This window comes from Triticum aestivum, chromosome 7A (genome assembly GCF_018294505.1).
Source record: "Triticum aestivum cultivar Chinese Spring chromosome 7A, IWGSC CS RefSeq v2.1, whole genome shotgun sequence".
NCBI lineage: Eukaryota > Viridiplantae > Streptophyta > Magnoliopsida > Poales > Poaceae > Triticum > Triticum aestivum.
The window spans coordinates 134,880,377-134,886,183 of NC_057812.1; positions in this window are offsets into that span (position 1 = coordinate 134,880,377).

The window sequence follows — 5,807 nt, forward strand, 5'->3', positions numbered from 1 at the left end:
TGAGTTGAGGAGGAGGAGGTCGTACATTGATGGATGCATCTTTCTTCTCGCCTCCTGTAACCACCACTGCGATCGCATCATCATGGCCTTAATTCTTATTTTGCTATTGCATTCTCGTTCTAGTCAATATAGACATGTGCGATCCCTTTGCTCAATACAGACATGTCCGTTCCAGTGTTATTTTGATTGGCTTGAATGAAGGTCTATCCCGCCGTTAGGCGCCGCAGTGCGCTCTACTCGCCGTTAGGCGCCGTAGCGCGCTCTGCTCACGCCCGTTGGCACGCTCTGCTCGCGTCCGTCGGTGCACTCGGCTTGTGGATAGCTTTTCCTTGCGTGTTCAACTGCTATATGTGGAGCACTCTGTGGAGCGCTCTCCTCACGTCCCTCCGTGCATGCTCTGCCAACGGTTAGCGTGCGCATGATCATGTCGGGGGCCCCGTATGCATGTGGTTGCGCTGCGCGCATTGCCACGCGATGCAGTTATGTGCGGCACGATGGAGTTACGTGCTGCAAATTAGAACTGCCATCAGGGCCTGCCGATATTCCTGGCCATCCGGCTTCCCCTTTAATTCCCGCGGCCATTATAACCTTAGTCTCTTCAACCTTTCGATCGCGCCCCACAACACAACAAACACACCCACAACGACACATAGAGAAGGGGATCTCCAGTGGTGCTCGAATGGAGTTCGGTGAGCATAGAGTGGAGACCCACGCGAGGGAGACAAATCTCTCGGTGGTGTACACCATCGACCCAGCCGTGGTGGACGACTACATCAACAACGTTGAGCAGTTGCTTGCTGGAGACAAGTACAAGGTGGTCGACATCGACCTTCAGTACACCGCCAGCTGTCCCGGCATAGATCAGAAGGTTGCCGTCGCCTAGTTGTGCGTGCGCCATCATGTCCTCATCTACCACTACTGCATGGCCACAGAGCCTTGCGACCATTTCAACAGGTTTGTCAACAACAATGACTGCAAGTTTGCCACAGTGGAAACCACCAACGATGTAAAAGCGCTCAGTGTTACGGGCTTGGCCTGCAAGAACCTTGTTGAAATTCATGACCACTACAGGGTCTGGGGCAGCACGAAGAAGGACTCCCTGGTCGAACTCGCCTTGGCCATCATCGACCCCTACTACGAAAAGATGAAGCAGGATGCCCAGAGAACAAGTCCCGTATCTGGGCACGGGGCCTGGATGCGGCTACTGGATGAACCTCACCTCAGGTTTGCGGCCAAGAGCGTGTACACATGCTACGAGATGCACAGGAGGATCATTGACATGAGGAAGTGCCTCGTTACCAAAATCGACGAGCCCAGATTGAGCCACAAGAAGAGCAAGCATCACAAGAAGTAGATGATGATCAGATGATCGTTTATGCTAGTTAATCATGCATGTAATATATAGTTTACTTTATTGGTGTGTGGAAATGCCAAGTGTGTAGTAGCCACCTATGTAATTATGCATGTAATAGTTTACTTTGGTGTGTGCAAATGCCATGGTTGTAGTAGCCACCTATATAAGTGGATGTTTAATTTGGTTATGCAAGCATGTCCTTATAAGTGTGTGTGTATATATATGTTGTTGTTTTGTATGCAATCCCATCGCACAACACACACGTCTTATTAGCAGTAATCGTCTGTGTTATTATCGGTATTCACACACATTTCTGATTACAGACCTGTTTGCCACGTATCACACACATCTTGTTCATTTGAACCGTTTCTGTTCTCATGTCTCAACGCAAACAGTTCATCCGAGTGAACCGCATGCCGTATATCACACACACCTTCGATCTCGCTGACCGTTTCCATTGTGTTGCCTAATCACAAGTAGTTCATCCGAGTGAACCATATGTTGTACATCGCACACACCTTTATCTAGCTGCCCGTTTCTTTTGTTCCTCCTCATCGCAAACAATTAATTGAGATGAACTATATGCCCTGCATTGCACACACAACTAAAATCTGAACCGTGTTTGATGCATCCTCCATCGCAAATGTTTTGTACCTTTTTGGATGGTTTTTTACACCACCGTTTGCGATTATGGCATCGCACACAGTTTCGTCGAAGGGTCTCTGATCGTAGTGTCGCGTTAGCACCATCCTGCAGTAGTGATTTGAAAAATCATTCACAAGTCAAAATCACGAACCATATTCAAAATTGAACACATCACTTGGCGAGAGAGCTCCTTGAGAAATTGTTACAAAGTCAAAAATTGGGAACTCAATCCAAAATCATATTGCTGCAACAGTGTTTCATATTGGCATTTATTTTTTGTTACATGATAAGAGAGTGCGCGAGTCTGGTGTATTTTTATAAGCTGGTTGTTTTCGATTGATTTTTGAAATCATTGACTAGTCAAAATCATGAAATAAAAGTGAACACTTCGCTTGGATGAAAGAGCTCCTTGAAAATAATGTAGACCAAGTCAAAATTAAGAACCAACCCAAAACCAATGTCCGTGTTTGAATGAGAGGCCTTCAACCCTTAGGGAGCTTAGTGATTGAGGGAGTCCTGGACTAAGGGGTCCACGGGCATCCAGCCTGTTAGCCATGGGCCGGACTGATGGGCTGTGAAGATACGAAGACCGAAGACTACACCCGTGTCCGGATGGGACTCTCCTTGGCGTGGAAGGCAAGCTTGGCGACTAAATATGTAGATTCCTTTCTTTGTAACCGACCTTGTGTAACCCTAGATCCTCCTGGTGTCTATATAAACTGGAGGACTTGATCCGGAGGAGAGACATCATCATCGCCATACAAGCTAGACCTCTAGGGTTTAGCCATTATGATCTCGTGGTAGATCAACTCTTGTAATACTCATATTCATCAAGATCAATCAAGTAGGACGTAGGGTATTACCTCCATAGAGAGGGCCCGAACCTGGGTACAACATTGTGTCCCCTGTCTCCTGTTACCATCGACCTTAAATGCATAGTTCGGGACCCCCTACCCGAGATCCCCCGGTTTTGACACCGACATTGGTGCTTTCATCGAGAGTTCCACTATGTCGTCATCAAGAGGTTCGATGGCTCCCTCAACCATCTACAATGATGCTGCCCAAGGGGGAGTTTTCCTCCCTGGACAGATCTTCGTGTTCGGCAGTTTCGCTCTGCGGGCCAACTTGCTTGGCCATCTGGGGCGGATCGAAAGCTACGCCCCTGGCCATCAGGTCAGATTTGGGAGCTTGAACCACGTCACGGACATCCATGGGGACTTGATCTTCATCGGATTCGAGACCGCGGCTACCACTCCTGGCCACCCCGAGGGACATGATATAAATCTGTCATCGGACTGCATCCAGGAGACAGCTCCCATAACCGCTCTGGCCTTAGATCTGGAGTAGGCTGTGCCATCCAAGGACGGGAAGCTCAACCCCGCCACAGAGGCCACGGATTCCACGGTGTTGGAGCCGCACATAGACTTGATCTCACATGATACCTGTGCCACCGGAACTCTGGACTCGTTTCCAGCCGTAAGTTCTGAATCATGTGAGCTCGCGGACGCCTAACTTGATTGTTTATCGATCTACGAATTCAGCACCGCATATATCTTCTAGGACTCGCCTTTGCGCGACATGCTAAACTCGTTAAAGAATTTGTCCTTCGCGGAGGACTCACAACCGAACTATATCCGGTTTGAACTAGGGGCTGACGATGGAGAATTTTGCTCCCCACCCGCTACACACTTTATAGCCATGATCGAAGATTTAACCGACACACTTGATTACGACTCCGAGGACATCGATGGTATGGATGACGATGCCGAAGAACAAGAGGCCCAGAACCCACCGTTCACCGGATGCTGGATGACCACTTCGTCGTATGATGTATACATGGTGGATGCACCAAAGGAGAACAGCGGCGATGACAAGGAAGATCCAGCTAAGGATAAACCTTCTGAAATACAATCCAAGCGCCAGCGTCAGCGCTGCTCTAAGTCACGCCGCAGTAAAGACAGCAACACCGGCACATGAGAAGATAACACTCTAGAAGGTGTCGAAGACAACGAAGACCCCGTTGAACACCTAATGAAAAAGATGAACGGGAAGATGGGCAGGTTAGCCTTGGTAAACAGGCCGCGCACAAAGACTCAGCAGACGGAAGTTATCTTCCGCTCTCCGAGGATGAGGTGAGCCTCGGCACCGACGATTTCATCGTGCCCGAGGAACCTCTTGAGCTGGAGCGCTTCAAGAGCCAGCTTTTAGCCACTGCAAGGAGCTTGAAAAAGAAGAAGCAACAGCTTCAAGCTGATCAAGATCTGCTCAATGATAAATGGACCGACGTCCTAGTAGCCGAAGAATACGGCCTCAAGCGCCCAACCAAAATTTACCCAAAGCACAAATTGCTACCTCAGTTTGTCGAGGAGGCGCCGGAATACATACCACCATCGTATAATGCGGCTAACCGACCACCACGTGGTCAGGACAAAACGGCAACTCACGCCAAACACCAGCCCGCCCCGCCTCATTGCACAGTTAGGGGTAAATTAGCCCACGACCATACATATGACCTCCGGCAAAACCTGAACAATAAAGCAGGACATACCAGATCAATCTACGGATCTCGAGGACGTGCCTCAACATGCGACAAAGGCCACCTATTCAGACGTGACAAACTTAGTCATGCGTGGGCTGAAAACCCCAGACAGACTCCATCAAAGCTACGTCATGATATGGCCCGATATACAGGCCCCGCACACCCTCATTGCTTCACTGATGAGGTCATGGATCATGAATTCCCAGAAGGGTTCAAACCTGTGAATATAGAATCATACGATGGAACCACGGACCCCGCGGTGTGGATCGAAGACTTCATTCACCACATTCATATGGACCGTGGCGATGACCTCCATGCCATCAAATACCTCTCTTTAAAATTTAAGGGCCAACTCGGCACTAGTTAAATAGCCTGCCTGAAAATTCTATCGGCAGCTGGGAGTACTTAGAAGAAGCCTTCCTCGACAACTTCCAAGGTACATATGTCCGGCCACTAGACGCCAATGACTTAAGCCACATAGTTCAACAACCTGGAGAGTTTGCCAGGAAATGCTGGACTAGGTTCTTAACTAAAAAGAACCAAATCATCGATTTTCCGGATGCCGAAGCCCTAGTAGCCTTCAAACACAGCATCCGCGACGAATGGCTCGCTCGCCACCTCGGCCAAGAAAAGCCAAAATCCATGGCCCTCACGACACTCATGACCCGCTTTTGTGTGGGCGAGGATAGTTGGTTGGCCCGTAGCAAAAACAATGCAAGCGACGCTGGCACCCCTGAAGTTAAAAATAACAAAGACAAGTCTCGATGCAACAGATACAAGCGTCGAAACAACAGTGATAACACCGAGGATACGGTGGTCAATGCTGGATTCAGTGGCTCTAAGTCCGGGCAGTGCAAGAAGCCGTTCCAAAAGAACAATTTGGGCCCATCCAGCTTGGACCACATACTTGATCGTCCGTGCCAGATTCATGGCACCCCGGACAAACCACTCAATCATACAAATAGAGATTGCTGGGTTTTTAAACAGGCCGACAAATTAAATGCCGAGAACAGGGAAAAGGGATCGCAAAGCAAGGATGATGACGAAGAGCCCCGGCAACTGAACACAGGGGGACAAAAGAAGTTTCCCCCTCAAGTCAAAATAGTATACATGATATACGCTACCGACATCCCCAAGAGGGAGCAAGCACATGCTCAGGGATGTCTACGCGATTGAGCCAGTCGCCCCAAAATTTAATCCATGGTCGTCATGCCCGATCATTTTTGATCGTCGGGATCATCCGACCAGTATCCGTCATGGTGGTTCAGC